Source organism: Orcinus orca, chromosome 6, assembly GCF_937001465.1.
Source record: "Orcinus orca chromosome 6, mOrcOrc1.1, whole genome shotgun sequence".
Classification (NCBI taxonomy): Eukaryota; Metazoa; Chordata; class Mammalia; order Artiodactyla; family Delphinidae; genus Orcinus; species Orcinus orca.
Window position 1 is genome coordinate 114,123,243 of NC_064564.1, and position 20,597 is coordinate 114,143,839.

The following is a 20,597-nucleotide window of genomic DNA, read 5'->3' on the forward strand; positions in this document are numbered from 1 at the left end:
GAGGCCTGAGATACTCCCCAGCCTGGTCCTGAGGGGTTGGGTGGAGGATTGCTGTCTCTCAGTGCTTCTCTCCATCACCTAGAGGATGCAGGGCATGGGACGGAGGCCCCCACGAGGCAGCCAGAGCAGTTCCAGGGCTTGGTTCTCAGCGGGTCTCTGTATCCCTTGGGAAAGTGCAAAGTACTCACCTGTGACACCAGTGATAGCGCACATTTCCTGGGCACCAGCCTCGTACCTGGCCCTGTGCTGAGTGCTTCCCCCAGAGCACCTCCCTGAATCCTACGTGGCAGAGGCTGCTGGCTGCTGCCCAGTACCCATTCTGCCATCTCCCCTTTAGTAACAGAACACCCTCTCCCGGGTTTACTGAGGCACAGGGCTGCCAGGCTAAATACTACATTTCCCAGTCTCCCTTGCAGCTAGTCACGGTCATGTGATCGGTTATGGCCAATGGGATACAAGAGAGGTGATCTATGCACTGTCCAGCTCTCCCTTAAAAGGGAGGATTGATCTCCACCTCCTGGGTCCCCCCCAACACACACAGGAAAGAATGGGAAGGGGCAGGTGGTGGCCATCTTCCACCTTGTGGATGGAGGCAATCCCCGATGGGATGGAAGAGACAGAGAGAGCCCAGACCCTGGACCGGCTCCCGGCACAGAGCCCCCTAGACTGAGACGTGAGGCTCCTCTCTCCTTCAGCTGCTGTTCCCTGGGTTGCATCCTAACAGGAGACACGGAGGGTCCCAGAGGGAGGGCCACGTGCGCTGGAGAGCGGTGAAGCTGAGATCTGAACTCAGGACAGGAAAGGGTTGACCCGGAGCCTGTGCTCAAAGCTGCTGGGCTGGACATACTGCTGCACGTAGCAGGTGCTCAGTACATGATTTTCAGGCAGATAGATGCATAAATGAATGGGGGTCTTTCTAGGGAGGATCTAACACTGGAAGAACGGATTGCTCTGGGCCCTAAATACTGGTCAGTTTCCCTGATAGGAGCCTCAGCACTTACTGCTAATCTCTATGCCCAAAGATGGTCGCGGTGGCAGGGTCCTCCAGTTTATAAACAGCTGCTTCACGTTCACTGTCACCTTTAACCGTGAACCCCTCCTGTGAGGTCAGCGGGGAAGCATCGTTATTATTCCCATTACAGGTGAGCAAACGATCCCGCACACGTCACCTGCACATGGTAACCACTTGACACGTGGCAGGTCTTCTCATTCCTTTAACAATGTTTTCTTACTAATAAGCTACCACTAATAACTTCTAAAATATCCCTTTTAAAGAGGAGTAGGAGGTGGGAGTGCATAGGAGAAGCCCACGTGGAGGACTGAGACGTCTCTTCCTCTCTTCGATACCCATTTCCCCTGGTATAAAATGAGGGCATTGGAGGAGATGGTCCCCTCTCCCTATTCCCATGCCAGTTTCTGCTGCTGTGTACCCCTGGGGTTGGGAATGGCCAGAGTCCCTGGCCACTGAGGGCAGAAGCAGCCCCACAGTGGGAGGGCAGCATGTTTCTTCTTGGACCTCTGCTGGCATTTCCCAGCTCACTTCCTGAGCCTGGCTCTGAGTCCTGGGTCACATGTCAGCTCTCAGTGTCCTCATCTGTAAAATGGGAATGATAGTAAAAGTAAGGACATTGCGTGTATGACTGTCATGTCAATTATACAGGTTTATATAGAAAGTGCTTAGCATAGAGTCTGTCTCAGTAAGTGCTCAGTTCATGCTATGGGTATTACGGTTATTGATTGTCAGTTATCACTACTATTATTATTAATCACTATCATGAAGAGCTAATGAGCATTTACAGATGACTGCAAGAGAAAGTAGCACACCTTAACGTCAAAGAAATGGCAGCTCTGCTGGAAGGCCAAGGGCTGGGGGCTTGGTTCGGTGCCCCTGGGCGCCTTTCCAGCATCTGTGGGTTCCCATTCTGGGCACCTTAACCTGTGGCTACCTTCTGTCTCTGTTAATTTTTCCCATCTGCCCCACTTGGGCAGGTCAGTTATGTTAAGAATGGAAATTCCCAAAGTCTCAACATTGAAAAAGATCTCAAGGTTGCCTCAGCCAATCCTTTTCCTGAGTCATGGCTCTGTACATACACACACACATATGCCCTACTTGTCCTTGAATACCTCCCCAGGTGGGGCACTCACTACCTACAAGTCTGCCCTGACAATTAGACAGTTTATCTTGTGAGGCAAAACAGACCCCTCTGGGTGACCTCTGGGTGACCTCCCTTAGTTCTGCCTTCTGGGTCTTCCCAGAATAAGTCCACACCCTCTGCCCCAACTAGCTCCTCAGGCACCAGGAACAGAGGCCACTAAATCAGCTCCTCCCCACCTGACACCTCCCCAGTGCCTTGATCATCCTACTGGAGCAGGAGAGGGTTAGGCTGTGTTTGCACAGAGCACTGGCCCAGGATTGGGGGGGCGGGAATCACATGATACGGTCCTGCAGATAGCCCAGGGAGCCATGCTGGCCTGCAGTGCCAGCCTGCCTGCCTACCACCGCCCTGGTTCCCTCCTCTTGCTGGCCTGGCCCTTTCCCTTTTGTACCAGAACTGCAGGCAGAGAAAAGGCAAAGATTTGCCTGAAGCAAATCCTTCTGCGAACACCCATTCCCCAGAACACTGACTCCAAAGATACCAGGGAGAAGAGGCCTACTTGATTAGATTTCTTTGGGGTCTGTCACCTAATTTTGTTGCACATCTTAGCCTGAGATCCCTGTAGTGACTGTAGCGTGTTTGATTTCTCCAAGCCATTCATAGGCAGTGTATAAATTCTCATCTAAGGATTTTCTCACGAGACCCTTGTAAATTACTGAGGCCAGTGGTCCTGCAGACGGCTCTTCTATTCCAACCTCCTCGTTCCCCAGTGCTTTGTTCCTCTGCAAGTCACTTTGCCCCCCCTGGCCTCAGTTTCTCCATCTTTAAAATGGGGACAATAATTGTCCCTACTTCTTAGGGCTTTTGTGAGTGTCCGATCAGGTCAACTATCTGAAGCCTAAGATCCAGTCCCAGGCACACAATAGGTCTTTAGTAAGTGTTAGAAACAATTAGCTCTCAGCTGGAAGGTGAGCTTGGTGCACAGGTAAAACTGTCCAGAATTAGGGGAGACGAATCCCCTTTGTGAGAGGAGCTTGGTCGAGACACAGCATTTTGTGCTTTCTGGCCCCTGGGTCAGCGAGTCTCAAACTTTACTGAGCTTGAGATGCACCTGAGGGAGTTTTAAAATGCAGAGTGCCAGGCCGTGTGCTCAGAGAGCCTGATTCAGTAGGTCTGGAGGGACCCAGGAATCTGCAATTTAACAACCTCTCCTCTGTCCCTAACACCCCATCCCCTCCCTGAGCTGGGAATAGACGTTACCACTAAATTCACTTTGACAGCCTGCACTGTGCTGAGAGCTGGAAATACTTTGCCGAAGGAGAAGGAACCAGCCCCTGCCCCTGGAGCTTACCACCTAACAGCGGGTGTTCTTTGGCGTCAGTTGAGAAGCCTGGATTCTGGAATGAGCAGGTACAGCTGTGGGAATGGAAAGGTTAGAAGAGACCTACTTCCTGGTACTGTGTGGTTGTTGTCACAAGACAGAAAGTCTCCTAGGCTGGAGCCCCTGGGCATGAAGGCCTTGGGACAGAGGGCACGGGCTGGTCTGGAGACAAAGGCTGCTTTCCCTGACCTTGCCTGGGCTGGACCCATGGTGGGGACAGGTGAGATATGACACAGAGTAGATGAGGCAGTAAGATGGTAAGTGAGTGCACTGAGGCAGTTCAGGGTGTTGCCTGTAGCATAAGACCTGGGCTGGAATCCCAGCTGCGGTGTTCTTTTCAGCTGTGTGACCTTGGGCCAGCGACTTCCCTCTCTTAAGCTTTGTTTCCACCTCTGCGAAGGAATAATTGTGTCCCCCACCTACAGTAGCAATTTACCAAGAAGCTAATGAAGCTTCAGGTTCAGGGACTCTTGTCAAGGCCCCGGGTTTAACTGTGTATTCATAACTTTGCATTATTTTTCTTAAACAGGGTCCCCAAGATTGTAAAAGCTTCAGGCCCCACAAAACCTGGATCTGTCCAGGCCCACCTGATACAGCTGCTGTAAGGTTTGGTGAGAAGACAGTAAACCCCTTGGCAAGCCTGAGTCTGAAAACAGAAGCCTCCTTAGCTCCTGAGCCTTGGATGGAAAACATACTGACACACTGAAGAGGGGAGTCTGAGCCTCACGCCTATTCTGACAGTCCCTTGTCCCCATGGCCTCAGGGCTCCAAACCTTTCCAGCCCAGATGGGAAGCAGGGAGGAGCAGATCGGAAGGAGAATGGGGGACATGGGGAAGGGAAGAGGCTTTGGAGGAGGGAAGGATGTGGGGAGAAAGCGGATTCCGCTGAGGCGCACGTGGACCCCTCTAGCTGCCTTATGCACTAGCCTTTGAAGGGCCAGGCTAGTAAGAAGCCTGCCAGAGGTGAGAGCCCTGGGCAGAGTCCTTGGCTTTGACATGGCTTTGATAACAACCTTTCAGTGTCTGAAAGCAGCAAAAGATGCAGGTTCTCAGGACCCACAGATGGGGACAGGGGAGAGGGAAGGATATTGGGGGCCTTGGCATATTCCCCTCAATGTGAACAGAGGACCCCACACACACCCCACTCTGTGCCAGGCCCTGCCCAAGTGCCCCATTTTACTGAAACCTCACACCACCTCCTTCAATTCCTCATTCTGCTCTTCTCCATCCAGCAGATGAGGAAGTGGAGACGCAGAGAGGGCAAGTCCCTTGCCAAAGGGCACACAGTTGGAGAGAATACAGTACAAACCAGGAATTGGACCCAGCTCTTAACTCCAAATTCCTGCCCTTAACCCTCTCCTGCCACCCGCCACACTAGGCTCTGGGCACAGTGGCATGCAGTGGGCTCTCAATAAACATGGGAATGAATGAAGTAAGAAAGGAAAGAATTCACAGGCCGGGCTCTTCCCACGCCACCCACCCCATCCCCAGCCAGCTCTTTCCAACCCAAGCCTCCCGCTCTCCACCCCTCTCCCCAATCTAATTGGGTGGTATCTCAGCTATCTTGCTTCTGCGGATTCCCCCGCGCTCCTCCTGGAGCCCACCCCGAGGCAGCTTTCTCACAACAGGACCCCCGGCGTGGGGACGCCTGCCGACCCCCGAGGCCCGGCGGGAGAGCCGCGACCTCCCGGGGGGTGGTCTCCGCAGCCGCTCTCCCCCACCCCGGCCTTACCCGCCCCTCCCCTTCCCGGGGCAGCTGAATAATTGATTCGCCCATAAATAATTGATCAGTGTTGCGGGCGCGCCCTCTGCCCCCAGGGTGCGGGGGTTCCCCAGCAGGGTTAGGGGAGCCGGGCTGGGGGGACGGGGACCACGGAGCTGAGCGGGTCCGGGGACACAGTTTCGCTCTTTGGGCCTTTCTCTTTCTCTCTCGCTCCCTCGCGCCGGCTTTTTCCCTTTTGCTTTTCTCCTTTTTTTCTTTCCTGGAGCGGAGCCCGGCGCCAGGAGTCTGGAACCAGCTTGACAAGCTTTTGAGTTATGGAGGGGGGAGGGGAGGGGAGGGAGCGGGCGGGCGGCGCTGGGAGGGGAGGGGGGGGCGCCACAGCGGGTGGGGGCGGGGCGGTGGGCTCCGCCGGGCAGGGGCGCGGGCACCTCCATTGGGAGACCCTCCCCTACTTTGGGCAAAGGTTGTTAGAGGGTCTGATGGTGGCGGCCGGGAGGGGGGCGGGAGTGGGCGGCGGGGCGCGGGGGGGAGTCATGCGGCGGACCGCGGAGCAGCCCGGCTGGCGGAACGAGCCCGGCTTTAGAGCCGCAATAAATGAGGCCCGGGGAGGGGCGGCGGGGTTTACACGGCCTCGGGGGCCGCGGCCTCCCCCGCCGAGCAAGACATTCCTTTCCGCTGAACTGGGCGCCTGGGCCCGCGCCGCTGCCGCGCCCTGCTCGCGTCGCCCTCGGCGGCCTGGCCCCGGGTGGGGAGCGGCGCCCGGCCGGGGGCGGGGGTTGTGGTGGTGGGGGAGACGAGGGAGCGGGGAGCAAGGCCTGGGGTGGCCCCTTTCCCTCCCTGCGCTGTTCCCGGGAGCTCACTGAAGCCTCAGCTGCCTGGGAGGGAAGGGATCGGTTTGCCCATTTAAGGGGTGGGGGACCTGAGCCCAGTGAGAGTCATCACTGCGGGGTGTCTGATTCCCCCCGCCCCCCGCCCCATTCCTTTGCCCAAGGCCTGAGACTCTCCCTTCACCCCTCTCCCCGGGTTGTGACTTTGGGTCTGCTGACAGCCCTGGGGTCTGAAGGCCAAGCACACTGTAGGGGCACCTTAGCCACTGGCTGACTGGGGTGCTTTTCCAGGGACCCCGGAGCGCAGTGAGCAGGCCCGTGCATCTGACCTCACAGTGTCAGACGCCCACAGCCCCAGGGCCGGGCAGGGGTGGGAGGTGTCTGGAATTACTGGTTTACCAAGACTGGTTGTAGGGAGAAGTTTCCAGACCCCTTGAGGTCTCCAGGGGGACTCAGTGTAGGAAGAGGACACTCTTAGATGCTAACAGAGACCCCAGGGCCAAGCAGGCCTTCCCCTGGACTGCAGATCGTGGTCGAGCCGTGGTTAACTTCTGTGTATCGAAGTTTCCTTTAGGGGGCCCTAGTGTTTCCCCCACCCCAGCCTCCCCTGGGCCCCTTCCAGCCCTGCCCGCTCCCAGCCAGTTAGTGACCTGCACCTACTGGGTTCCAGAGTTTGGCCTCAGCTTCCAGCTGTGTAGCCTGGGGCAGCCGCCTTCACCACTGGATCCTCTTGCTCACCTGTGAGATGGGTTAGTAACAGTGCCAGCCTCGCCTGCGCTCTGGAAGGTTCCGTTAGGCCAGTCTTGACTTAGCACAGGATCTGGCAGGCAGTAAGTGCTCAATACACAGTCGCTGTTGTTGGAGCTGGTTGTTTATTACTGTTATTTCTGAAGGACTCACCAAGGCCTAGCGAAGCCCCCCTCCCTGTCCTCTTAAGCAGAGCCGTGAGAATGCTGAGCCTCGCAGCAGCCTGGCTTCTCCTCCCCGTCCCCCATGAGCCGTGTCGAAATCCTCCCAGAGAAGCTGCTGGGCAGAAATTTCCAGTCTCCCTGGCAAAGCCGGGAAGAGTTTGGGTGCGGCTCAGAGACGCAGTTGGGCAGGCTCTGCGGGGCCAGGGCTGGGGAAGGGCCCCCAGATGATCTTCGAGACCTGGGAAGCACCCCCGACCCTGGGCTGCGCCTGGCCCCCAGCTCCAGCCCCAGTGCTGTTACAGCCCAGGCAAGAGCCCACGGTCCTGCTGGTCCTGAGGGCTGGGGGAGGAAGAATGCTGGCCATACCCCTCCTTTGGCAAGCCCCTGTACCGCAGGAGTCTGAGTGAGCGCCCCTGGAAGATGGGATAATGGGGTCACTGTGAGCATCCCACAAGTGGGAGCTCTTTGCTTTATTGACTGTCCCAATTGTAGGGGCCACCGGGCCTCCAAGAGGCCCACTTTGCTGATTCCTTGACCACCAGGAGGACCAGAGGCTCTGATCAGGATGGTGGGTCTCACTGGGGCTGTGGGGAAGTGGCCGGGGGAACCCACCAGGGACCTGGCAGACAGACTGATCCTTGCTTTCCTCACAGGGCTGTGTGACCTGGGGTCACAATTCAGCCTCTCTGGACCCTGTTCTATCTGCAAAACAGACAGTGGCCTGTGAGCCTCACTCATCAGCGGGAAGTTGGGCGCACTGCAGTAGGAAGAGATGGGAGTCGAGTCCCTGTGCTGCCCACAACTGGACAGGTGGCCTTGGGCAAGTCTGAATGAGACTAAGACTGAATAACTCGAATGAGTAGAACGTGTCAGCGGCGCTCTGCTTCAGGCTGATGTTGGGTGTTTTACATACATTGTCATCTCACAGTTACTCTTGGAGGGAGGTTTTATTATTGACTTTATTTTCCAGATGAAGTAACTGAGGCTCAGAGAGGTCAATTCACTTTCTCAAGGACACACAGCTAGGAAATGAGAGAGTCAGGATTCAAACCTTGATCTGCTGGCTTGGAACCTGAATCCCTAAAGAAAAAGCAAGTTGAATGTTTTCAAAAATAAAACATTTGAAGCACCTACTATGTGTAAGACGTCGAGGTAGGTGGCAACAAAATTAAGAATGGGGTGGCCGGAGAGCCTTCGAGAAACACACGACTCCAATAACACCCTTGTGAAAGTTAAATGCGAAAAGCACCACCATAAAAGAACCTCCGGGGCTGCAGGGCACCAGGAGAGAGGTCGGGGGCAGGGAGGGCAGGAGCTGGGGGAGGAGGCCCAGAAACAGGGAAGCCTGGTTTGCAGCAATGAAGAGGAATTTTGGTGGAGGCTCTTTGCAAGGGCAAAGGCATGGCAGCCTGAGAGGAGGTAACACACTCGGGGTGGTGTTGCTAAAAGCCTTAGAAAAGCTACCTTTGCTGTATAAAGGTAAGGAGCCACCGAAGGTCTTTGAGCAGAGGTGGGTATGATCCTGCGGGAGTTGGAGAAAGACAGTTCTGTAGGCAGAGAAATGTCCTGGAAACATATATGCAAAAAAACTAGAAGGACGGGTGAGGATGTACTGCGTGAACTTTTGCAGTACTTCCTTAAAAAAATTTTTCTTTTGCCTGTACAGGTATGTCTATTCCAAAAAGAAAGAAAGAAAGAAATTTGCAAAGGAAAGAGCCGGGAGACAGAGACATAGAAGACTGCAGCGGACTGAGCCAGGATGGGTGGGTCCAGGCCACCTCTGACTGATGGCTTTCCGGCGATTTGAGTGATGGGCCATCTGGCAGCACCTTCTGAGAGATCTACAGGTGAGGCCAGGGGCTGTGGGGCTTGGAGACCCTCCTGTTACCTAGAGCCTGAGCCTCCCCTGACTGATGGCTTCAGCCTGTCCCTACTCGCCCCAGAAGACTGTCCTTAGCAAACCCATCCCCACTGTGGGACACAAGCTGAGCCTTAAATCCCATTCTGGGCTATATGGGGACAGTTATCCCAGGGGCCTCCCTCCGTCCTTGAGGACAGACTGTCCCATGTAGGAGCACCAGGCCCTGTGCTAGGTGCTTTACGGGCAGTGTCTCTTAATCTGAATACAATCCAGCAAAAAAAAAAAAAAAAAAAAATATATATATATATATATATATGTTGCTCTCCCCATTAGACAGATGGGGAAATGGGGCTCAGAGTCTTGCCCAAGCTTCACAGTGGTGGCGGTAGTGTGAGTCTCACCCAGGGTGGGCTCACCCGGGAGTCCCGACCACTAGGCTGTACTGCCTCCAGCTCTTTAGGAGAAAATCTATCCCTCTGGTCTCCCCAGATCTCATGCCTTTGGCCTGCTCTGGTTCCCGGAAGAGGGGCCTCAGCCACCCCTCTGAGCCATTCCCACTGCCGGGGATGCCTCTCCTCCCTTCTCCCCACCATTCACAGGGCGAACACCTACTTGACCTGTGGAGCCCAGTGAAACCATGACTTCCTCTCCAGAGAGCCCCAGACTGTCCCTCCTGTCCCCTTATCTATGTTCCCATAGAGTTCCCAGGAGGGGAGGAGAAAACTCAGGGGATATGGCTGGGAGATGAGTTCCAGCCCAGCCCCGTGTGGGCGGAGAGGAGGAAACAGCTGGTTCTGGGTGCTCAGAAGGGCAGGACTGGGGCAGGGTAGACGTGAGAGGGAGGGAGGCCTTGCCTCACCCAGGGAAAGACGGATTGGCCAGCCCCGGGGGTTAGTTGAAGGAGAAGGACACATTCCAGAAGGAGAGGGAAGCAAAGATCCAGGCTGCCTAGCCTGGTCTGCTCCGCTCCACGTTAGTCCCGAGACGGCGGCCCTTTTCTGCCTGGCCCGCCCACTGTGTGTGCACGCAGACCTCTGTGGCTAGGCCGGGGGTGGGAAACTGTCTTCTGTGCACAGGTGCCCTAGACCCCCACCCCAAGTGAGCCTGAGCACAGAAAATCCCCTCTTAGAGCCCAGAGACCTCCACCCCAGGGTGGAGATGACCAGCATTGGGAACAGAGTGGCATGGGTTCCTCCTAAACTCAGAGAATCCCCAGTGTCGAGAACAGTAACTGGCACACAGTAGGCACTTAAGCATCAGTTGGATGAACAAATGAATGAATGAATGAATGAGTGATTGCCTGACCCCAGGCCCAAGGAGGAGGGCCAGGAGCCTTGAAGTCTGTGGCCTGCTCCCTTGTGAAGCAAGACCTCCAGCATCCTGCTGAGCCCCTGATGTGCCTGGGCTGGGGGCCGGGGCGGGGAGCACGCGCAGGCTTCAAAGGAGCGGGGGGGCAAGTTGGGGCACTGGGAGTGCCACGGTGAAGCAGCCACGCTTCTGGTGAAACCCCCTCTGATGCCTGGGCCCTTGCAGCACTGGCGGTCCTGAAGAACTTTCAGGTACCCCCGGATCATCCCAGAGGGGACCCCCACAAACAGTTCCACAGGGGGCAGCATGGCATGGGTGTTAAAGCCAGGGGCTGTGGACTTGGACATCTCTGGGCTCCAGCTTCACCCTTCACCTGCTAGACCACTGCCTCAGTGTCCTTGTCTGCAAAGGGGCCCGATGGAGCCCCTGCGGCACAGGTTTGCTGGGGAGAGCACATGAGAGGTACCAGCTCCAGCACCTTCTGTCTGCCATTGTTGTAAACAACGGCACAGGAGAGCAGGGAGCAGAAAGCACCCAACACCCAGGCCCTGGGTTCTGGGCCCTCCATGCCACTCACTCACCGGGTGACTTTGGACAAGGCCCAGCCTCTCCCCAGGCCTCAGTTTCCCTATTGTACAGTCAGACCCTGTGACCCTTCCCCCAGCCCTAAGCCAGACTGCACACAGCTGCCTCCCCCAGACTTACACACAGCCCTTGGGATTGCCCAGAGAAACACAGGCAACGCTCACACACACACACACACAGGCCCTCACACAGGCTTACACGCAGGCCCGTGCTCCCTCGGGCACACACGTTCACACAAGCGGACACACAGGCACACAACCACACTCATACACGTTTACACTTAGACCTCGCGGGCACATCCCACCCTCTCACTCCGCCCCCCATGCCGCGTTCAGGTCCTCCCCACCCGGCCCTTACCCTTCCCCACGGCCTCCACACCGGCTCACACTCATCTCGCTCACACACACCCCAAATCGGCCGTGCACCAACTGTTGGCGCGGGCGGGGCTGGGAGCGGGAGGGAAAAAAGCCCACGACTCAGCCGGGGAAGAGGGGTGCGGGGGTGCGCGGGCGAGGGAAATGACAGCCCGCGGTCCCCCTCGAGTCCCGGCTCATGAATATTAATGCGGCGGTAATTAAAATGCAGGGACGCAGCAGGATGGATGCGGCTGCCTCCGGAGCGCTGGGGAGCGCGGCGTCTTAGCAGGCGGGTGGAACCCGCTCCTCGCCGGCAAGCGCGGAATCGGGCTCCAGGGCCTGGATCCCGGGCCGGGGGCTGGGAGCGGGGTGCCGGGGGTGAGGGGGGTCGGTATTTTTCGGCGCGGCGGAGCGTGACGACCCCGCGTTCCTCCCGCCCGCGCCCTCCCGCGCCCTGCCCTAGGCCGGGCTGCCCGCCAGGCCGCCGTTTTCCGGAGCCGGCCCCCTCCCGCCCTCGCGGCCCGGTGATGTCATCTGCACAAAACTTTCCGCTTCCCGGCCGTCTCGGGGCCCTGAGTCATCACCGCCCCCGGTCCGGCCCGCGCCGTCTGTCTGTGCAGAGCTAGGCCCCGCCGGCCCCGGCCTGACGTCAGGCTGGCCGGGCCTGGAACCGCGTGGGGCCCCTGAGCCCCGCGCTGCGGGCCGCTAGGGGCGGGGACAGCACTCCTGGAGGCTTTGGAGTAGGCCGCCTTGAAGGGCACACACTGGGGTTCCAGGTTCAAATCCGAGTCGCATTATGCGGGTTGCTTGACCTTGGGCAAGTCCTTTAGGCTCTCTGGACGTCGGTCTCATCTGCCCCTTAGCAGGTGCTCAACAAATCTTCCCAGACTCAGTAAGGGAATTGCACAGACCCAGGCTCAGAGGTGGAAAGAGACTCACCCAAGGTCACACGGCACGTGGGCAGCAGAGCGGAGTTTCCGGGCCCAAGTCCTTTCTGCCTTGCCGCAGGCTCTTAGCCACCTGCAGTTGAGGGCCGTTTCCGCATATGCTGGGAAAACCGGCTGCATACATACAAGGTGGGGGAAGGGGGTGCATTCTGGAGCAGGTCTGCCTGGGTTTGAGTCCTGGCCAGTTTTCTCATTTCTAAATCACGACTGATAATCTAGCAAGAAATAAGAAAAGGATAAAATATATAAGAAAAGACCATGCAATGTGAAGGCTCTGGGGCAGCTGTTAGTGCGTGACCCAGATTATGAACCTACCGCAGTCAGGTGAGAGGGCCATTCTGGAGTCCGGTCACCTGGGTTGAAATCCTGGCTCTCGTCGCCCACCCCATGCCCTCCTCTGTGCCCTCAGGCCAGGTACTAACAGCTGAGCCCTGTGCCAGGGCTGCCATCTTCCGCATCTCCGGCCTCCTGGGGTGCTGGGAAAGCTTGTTAGCAAATGCCCACCCCACCCTTCACCAAAGACACACACAGACTGCACTGAAAACGTGGACAGTTCTTAGGCTCTTTCTTGGGTCTTTGACATATAATCTCGGGACCCAATTTATAGACGGGAAACTAAGAACCTTCTAGCTACTGCTCTCAGCGGCTGAGCCGGCATTAGGCTCAGGTCCGGGATCCCAGACCACACAGCTTCCCAGATGCGCGTGGCCGGGGCTCTGGCTGTTCCGCAAACGCGGCCCCACCACCACCCAGCATCTGCCCCTGGTCCAGGCCCGCCCCTCCCGCCTGGTCAGTGCGGCTGAACACTCTCGGCGCACCCCCTCCCCCCCAACTCCCACCCGCACTCCTGCCCGGCACACCCTCAAGCTATCAGAGAAAGAGACCCGCCCTACCCGTCCCCCAGCCTCACTGGAACTCTTTCAAGTACTCCAGTGCTCTGGGCGCCCTCTTCTTGCCTAGAGGTCTTTGCATGTGCTGTTCCCTCCCTCTGCCCGGAACACCTCCTCTGCTCCCCCGTTTTCCTGGTTAACACCTCTGCCATCTCTCCTTAGCTCTTCCCCTGGGGAGTGTCCCAGTTACCACCACCCCACAACACACACACCAGCACACAGGCACAGACACACCCCAAGGCACACACACACGCTTGCGTGTGTACACACTCCATATGCCATAGGCCGCAGACACACATCCCACCCATATCACACAGACCATTCAATGTGCACACCTTACATACCCTGGCCACACAACAGACACACACACATTCACACACAGACCTTTCAACAGTGGTGCCCCTCCTCTGGGCTCCTATAGACTCTAATCTTGCTTCCCCGCCATGGCATTTACCCTCCGCACTCCGGTGAGGGCAGGGACCCATCCTTCTCTCCTCCACTCCAGCACAGGGCCTTGCACCAACTCTGGCTCAGTTAGCGCCTGGACCCGTGACCCCCTCCCATGGCCAACATTGTCCCAGTCCCACCTCCATCAAGGTCCTCTCAAGTGAGTACCTGCCCCCATTTGTGCCAGGAGCTGTCCTCACTCCCAGTAGAGTCACTCCAGGCCTGGCCCTCTCACCTTCAGGTCACACACACTTACCTGGGCTTTGGTCAGCCGCACTCCCACCCAGACCACAGCTACTGGAGCGGAAGGACAGTGTCTTAGATGCTCCCCACCCCCACCCCCTCTCACCCCCACCACCCCTCCAGTGCCTCAGGAATATTTGGTGACTTGAACAGCACCAGAGCCTTGAGGTCACTTCTCTCCGGAGTCTCAACTTTCTCATCTGTAAAATGGGGTCACACTGAAAGTGCCTTGCAGAAACTCAGAAGTGTCAGAGTGGATGTTATTTCAGGGCTACCGGGTTCCTGCTGGGCCGAGTTTGTGAGTGAACTGAGCTGTGGTAGGTGCAACTCATCCCCTGTGTGAGCCCTTCCCCAACTGAGTGTCCTGGTCATGCCCTTCCCTTGTGGCAAACTGGGTCCCTGGGACACTTTGTGCCAAGTCCTGGGGGTGGGGTGTTTGCTTGGGGTTCCTGACAAGTAGCTTGTAGAGCTACTTGTAGAGAAGGAGGGTGGACCTCTCCTGGAGAGTGACCAGAGTCAGGAGAATAAGGAGGGGAGAAAGGCAGACACGGGGAAGGAACTGAGTTACCCGCTTTCTTCAAGGAGATGGGGAAGATGAGTGTAGAACCTCACAGCATCCACCCTCGTCCCCACTGCCCCTTGGGTGTTAGGGCCCCTCCCTTGGCCCAGCAGGAGCCCAGCAGCTCACCTGAGCTCAGGTTCAGGGTGGCATGCACCACCCCATAGGCAGAGATGGAGAAACAGAGGCCAGAGCGGGGAGACGGAAAGGGCACACGGAAATGGGGGGGTACGGAGCGGCCACGCGCTGCTCTTGGAGTCACTTGTATTTTCATTCACCGGGGTTCACTGGCACCTCCGTGTGCCCGGCATGGAATTATGTCCTGGGTACATGGTGAGGAATGAATCAGCTGCTGCCCTCATGGAGCTTAGAGTCTAAGGAGTGAATACATGAAGGCAGCATGAGAAAAGCAGGAAAGGAGGGATGCTGGGATGGTGAAGAAGGGGCACGCATGCGCATTTATAAACACTCCCTTACATCGGGACTTCCCTGGCGGTCCAGTGGTTAGGACTCGGCACTTTCACTTCCGTGGCCCGGGTTCAATCCCTGGTCGGGGAACAAAGATCCCGCAAGCCATGTGGTGCGGCCAAAAACAAAACCAAAAAACCACTCCCTTACGCGGACCTGCATTTGTGTCCCGGAGTTTCTTCCAGAACTTTTCTTATCACTTCACTCATACTCATTCTGTCTATGAACGTGTTTGTTTTTTGTTGTTTTTTTGGCCGCACCACGCAGCATGTGCGATCTTAGTTCCCCGACCACGGATCGAACCTGAGCCCCTTGCACTGGAAGCGTGAAGTCTTAACCACTGGACCACCAGGGAAGTCCCTACGAATGTGTTTTGAACACCTTTGCCTGAAGCAGGGGGCAGAGTGATTAAGAGCAAAATTCAGACTCCTCCTCCTGGCTGTGTGACTTTGGGCAAATCACTGTCCCTCTCTGAGTCTTCATGTAGTGTCCTCCTCTGGAAAATGGGTACATATCCCACAGGGCTGTTGTGATGAGTCCCCGAGATGTGGTGGAGTGTCCCCTCTGGCATGGGGACCCAAGCTTGAGTCTATTCCAAGTGCCCCCTGGGCATGACTGCCGTGCTCAGGCCCCCTGGACCACTAGCCTCCTGTCTCTGCCTGAACCCCAGTACCTGGCAGCTCAGCTCTTGGAGGGTATGTGCAGTCCCTGGGAGGGGCAGGCCCAGCACCAGCTGGCCATGATGACAAGACAGTTTGGTTACCCAGCTGAGTACTCTGGGCTCCTGCCTGTCCGAGGTGGAATGTTTCAAATAGAGATGAGTTCTAGAACCACAGGGTCAAGTTGGTGAGGGGAGCCATGGACCCTGCCTCCTGCCTCTGGGGCTCACTGATTAAAAAAGGAAAATTGACCACAGCTTCTAAGTACTGACCACCCCCACCTGCCTTGCCTAACTCACACCCAACTGTTCTCCATCCATTAAACTCCTTGGGCATCACCCATAGGACCCCCACAGAGAGCCTTGGCCTGAGACCTGGGGACGGGGCCTGAGAGCAGGTACTCACCAAAGGGCAGATCATCAGGGGAACTTGCCAGGAAGCGTCATGAGACCCCAGGGTGTCAGCCTGGAAGAGAGCTCAGGGATCACCACTTTGGCAACCCTATGTTGCACAGACAGAAAATCTTCAGCTCAGAGAGGTAGAGACAGTGGCCCAGGGACCCACAGCAAGGTACTGGCCCAGCTGGGACTAGATGGGAAGAGGGAGGTGGTTGAGCTTTGGAACTCAACTGCCCAGGTTCAAATCTGGGCCTGTTGCTTGCCAGCCGTGAGCCTAAGTCTCTGAACCCTCTGTGCCTCAGTGTTCTCATTCTGTAGAATGGGAAGAATAATAGTTCCTATTTCAAAAATGGCTGTGAGAAATAAGCATACACTATGAATAAAGCAGGGCTTGGTATACAGTGTGCAATGGATACTGTCATTCTCAGCTTCCTGATTTCTATATATATTTTTGGGGGGCTGCACCTCGCGGCTTGCAGGAGCTCCCATCAGTCCGATTTCTAGCCCAGTGCAGACCCATCTGTCCAATGAACTTGCAGCGTCACCTACTCTGGGCCAGTCACTCTGCCAGCACTGAAGATGGAGCAGTGAACAAGACAGACCAAGTCTGCCCTCCTGGCGCCTACAGCCCAGATGCGAAACACCTGGAATGGGTAACTCCAGAGAGAATCGGCTCATTACGGTGTCACTTCTGCTGATCCGGGGATTCAGGCAGGGTCCCATGGGGAGGGGACTCTTAAGCTGATATTAGCAAAATGAAGAGCGGAAAGCATGGTTCTAGGTGAGGGGAATGACATGCCTGAAGACCCTGGGGCAGAAAGGACATAAAGCTGTCCAGACTGGAGAGAAGGTCCAAATGGCTGGATCTTAGAACCGAAGGTGAAGGGAGGGGAGGAGAAGCTGAGAGGAGCCAGATATCCGGAGCCTGGGAATGCTACTCTGAAAGCCTGGAAAGCCAGAGAGGGAAGGAAGTGATCAATCATGCTTGCATATTAGAAAGATCTGTCTGGGGGACATAAAGGGCAGACTGGGCAGGGAGGTGAGCAGAGAGTGGGAGCTGGGGGCCCAGCCTGGATTGGGGCAGGGGCAGTGGGCACAGGGTGAAGGGAGCTGACTTCTTGAAGTGGGAAGCTCCTTAGGTCTTGGTAAGTATTGGGCTTGGGGGTTGGGGAGAAGCAGTCGGCGATGGCACCTGGGAACTGGGCAGGGTCAGGTGCATGGCTGGAAGCGATGGTCAGGGGCAAGTTCCAAAAAGAGGGGAAGCGCTGCGTCCAGCTTGGGCCACTCCAGTCTGCAGCAGTGCCCGGGGACCACAGCACAGTCCTCAGACCCCAGTCCCAGTCTAGACAGCGGCACTCTGGCCCTTTTCTGATTGTGCCTTTCCTCATGGGGCCAGGAATCTGTGATCTGGGCACCTGAGACCATGGAATTCCCTGCTCAAGGCCCCCCAGCCCACTTCCTGGGTCCATCCTCCTGGGGGTGGTCTGAGCTGCCTGTTTGAGTACCCCAATTCCTAGGGGTGGCCAAGAGGTGGCTGTTTGCAATGGGTGTGGGCAGAGTTTACTCATGCAGGCTGGAGTGTCAGCACCCGAGCTCGTAAAGCCCCTCATGGAAAAGAGCAAAACCTGCGCAGAAAGAAAAGAGGGACTGAGTGGAAACCGGAGGCCAGGGCTGCCTCTCCTCGTGCTGCCACTTCCAGCATGGACCCCAGGGGCCCGAGACTTCTAATTACAAACCCAGCCTTCCAGGGGTGTTTGTCCTTAGGAAGGTGTATTTGTCAGGGAAGGAGGACAGAACGTATTTTATTTAGTAGTTCGGTAGCTTGATTTATAACTTGTAAATACTTAGACACAAGGTATGTGGCCTTTGCTTGTGCCCTGCCCTCCAGTGTTGCCCAGAGAGGAGCAGCCGCCCGGGTTCCACATCGGCGTCGGCTGGCTGACCCTGGACCTGGAGGTCGGCCACAGGGGATGCTTCAGGCTTCTTCAGAGCTTCCAGACCCAACTTCATGTGCCTCCACTGCACATCCATCCTTTTTTTTAAAAAAAATTTATTTATTATTTATATTTGGTTGCATTGGGTCTCTGTTGCGGTGCGTGGGCCTCTCATTGTGGTGGCTTCTCTTGTTGCGGAGCACGGGCTCTAGGCGAGTGGGCTTCAGTAGTTGTGGCACGTGGGCTCAGTAGTTGTGGCTCGCGGGCTCTAGAGCGCAGGCTCAGTAGCTGCGGCGCACGGGCTTAGCTGCTCCGCGGCATGTGGGATCTTCCCAGACTGGGGCTTGAACCCGTGTCCCCTGCATTGGCAGGCGGGCTCTTAACCACTGCGCCACCAGGAAAGCCCCCATCCTCTGTCTTTATCCAAGGGTCCTCCCGCCTCCCCCTTTGAATGTTCACCTCCAGCCCCTCCTGCTGCAGGAAGCCTTCGCTCCCTGGAGGCCCTGGCTCTCCAGCTTGTCACTGGTGTTATTAGGTCACAGTGGCTCTTCTTGCGTGGTCTGACTGGCTGGGGATGTGAGTCCTGTCCCTCCTGCGGGACCAGGAGCTCCGAGAAGCAGCATCTCCCAGCAGAAACAGTATCTTGCATTTGGTAGGAATCCAGGCTCAGAACGCACACAGGCTTGGGGTCAAATCCCAGCTCTGTCACTTCCGTGCTGTGTGACCTTGGGAGGCGCTTCTCTGCTCTGAGCCGCTTTCTTCTGAAAACCCATAATCATAAGTGTACCTCTTGCAGTGAGGAGGCAATGTGGAACACGGAGCCCACGTGTGCCCGGCACTTGGCAAATACTGGGAAAGGAATTAGGAAGGGCAGGAGTTACATCATTCACTTCTTTTTACAGCTGAGAAAACAAGTAGAGGAGGCTGAGGGAGGTGAGGTTGTTTGCCCAAGGTCACACAGCCTGTAGGAGGATGGGGCCCGAGAGAGGCTGACTGACTTGTGCTCTAACCACTGAGCTCTCTGCCTGCAGGCCAGCCCCCCAAGTGCCCTTCCCGGTCTCCGTGGCCCGTGGACTCCCGAAGGCCGTGTGGGGCCGCGGGGACAACTGGCACGGCCAAGGCTGAGTCCGCGGGGCGGGAAGGGTTAACGAGCTTCGCCGCATTGGGCCGGCCTCCGGGGGAACCAGCCAATGGGCACGCGCCGCGATGAGGTAATGCCGGGACCTAGCGGAGTGGGCGGAGCCGGCGGGGTCCTCGCAGGATTTGAGTTCTTTCCCTCCCCACCTACCCCTCACCTTTGACCTTGATGTCCCCCGCCCCGCCACCCCGCAGCCTTACACCCGTAGAAACCCCTGTGGTGGAGCTGAGGGTCTCGGGTGGCCCTGCATCCCTTAAGGTCTGCGGCAGGAACCCGGAGACGTACTGCCTCCTCCGGGACTCAGTTTCCCCTTTTGCAAGATCACTGAAGACCAGACCAGCGGTGGACGTTCTTGGATCCCAGGACGGTTTTCAGCCCCTGCCTGCCCTTGGCCCACACTGTAGAGGGCACAGTCCTGGCCCCCCTCAGGCAGTGCTCAGCGCCGGGGGGGGGGGGGGGGGGGGGGCGGGGCGCAAGGAGTCTGCCAGGCCAAGGGGAGGGAGACTCACCGGCCCAGTCACACCCCCTTGTGACCCCAAAGTATCAGCCCCTCCCTATCCCTTGGGTGTCTGCGATGTCGCTTCGCTGCCTCCAAGCCCCAAGTTAGCTGCAAAAGCAGCTGGAGGAGCCAGTTTGGTGGTCACAGGTCAAAGTTCATCGAAGCACCAAAATTAATTGAGCGTCTACTACGTGCGGCTCAGAGCTTCGGGTCTGGCCGCTGCCTGGCCGGCTTCCGGGGCTGCCCACGACTCGGGGTCCCCATCCCGGCCGGCCTGCAGGGGGCCGAGCGCCAATCCCGCTGTCTGGGCACGAAGTGGTTAAAGCCTTTCTAGCCTAGCTGGCTTTGCTGCCGGCCCGGGCTTATTAGTCAGCTCGCGGGGAGAGGGGCGGTGGGTGGGGGAGAGGAGGGGCTCGAGTTGAGAACCGCAGAAAGCTATTCTCAGGGGCTCCCAAGTGTGGGGAGGGCGGCTCAGCAGGAGCTGCTGCTTCCCAGAAAGTTGATTATTTTTAACCCAGGAAGAAGAAAGGAAGGAGGCGAGGGAGAAGGACTCAGAGAAAAGAGGAGAGGATGGCAGAAGAGAGGAGAGGATGGGGAAAGGGAATGGAGAGGGGGAGGGGGAGGGAAAGGGGTGGGGAGGGGGAGGGAAGGTGAGCAGGAGAGAGGGGTGAGGGAAGGCAGAAGGGGGGGAAGGGGCAGACTGTGGGATCAGCGAGGGGAGTGCGGGGAGAGACTGGGCCAGCTGGAGTGGCGGAAGCCAGCTGGGGGTGAGGGGTCTCTGGGAGGGGAATGGATGTGGAATAGGGCACTGCCACCCTTGTAGCCCCTCCCTGCACCCCTCTGGCTCCTCTCCCAGGCCCCTGGCTGGGGGCGGGGGTGCTCCCGCTGGACCCACCCCCAGGCCACCCATCCTGGTCTTGCCAAGCCTGAGCTGAGAGCAGCGCCCCCTCGAGTATCACCAACCCAGGGCTATGCAAGGCACTGGGGCTTGGGGAGTGGGGGGCAGGGTGCTCTCCAGCCCACAGCAGCCTGCTGACTTTCCCTTGTCGGGGTGGTGATCACTGTGGGAGGGGCAAGGAGGGCCACCCTGAAAACCCCATGGCCTCTGCAGGGAGGGGTTCCTGGAGAGAAGGGCGGAAGCAGGGCAGAAGGGACCTCGGGCCCCCTTTCTCCTGCCTTGGGGTGGAGTCAAGCTGAAAAGCAAACCCAGTGAGGGGGCCTATGGGGAGGGTGCTGGGGTCACAGTGACAAACAAGACAGACAGCCGGGTCCACACGGGGCTCACAGTCCTGCAGGGGAGGCTGAGGCTGCGCAAACCATTCTGAATAATGCAGTAAATGATGACAAGAGGGCGGTGGGCTGGGAGG

General features: G+C 57.4%; 2 long non-coding RNA genes across 4 annotated transcripts; one reads left to right on the plus strand and one right to left on the minus strand.

Annotated features, from left to right (window-relative positions):
* Positions 1–1,249: 1,249 nt before the first annotated feature.
* On the minus strand, positions 1,250–6,998 carry LOC117201054 (uncharacterized). Of its 2 annotated transcripts, none has more exons than XR_004482950.2 (3): positions 6,688–6,998; positions 3,448–3,512; positions 1,250–1,594 (listed from the first exon to the last, which is right to left on the minus strand). It is a non-coding gene; the product is annotated as an uncharacterized LOC117201054 (long non-coding RNA). The 2 variants fall into 2 exon arrangements; XR_004482951.2 differs by having other exon boundaries at positions 6,766–6,995.
* A 105-nt stretch (positions 6,999–7,103) lies between these two features.
* On the plus strand, positions 7,104–19,836 carry LOC117201055 (uncharacterized). 2 transcript variants are annotated; one of them, XR_007478197.1, is made up of 5 exons: positions 7,199–7,506; positions 7,909–8,090; positions 8,605–8,785; positions 16,139–18,804; positions 18,926–19,836. It is a non-coding gene; the product is annotated as an uncharacterized LOC117201055 (long non-coding RNA). The 2 variants fall into 2 exon arrangements; XR_007478196.1 differs by having other exon boundaries at positions 7,104–7,506; positions 16,139–19,836.
* The last annotated feature ends 761 nt before the right edge of the window (positions 19,837–20,597 follow it).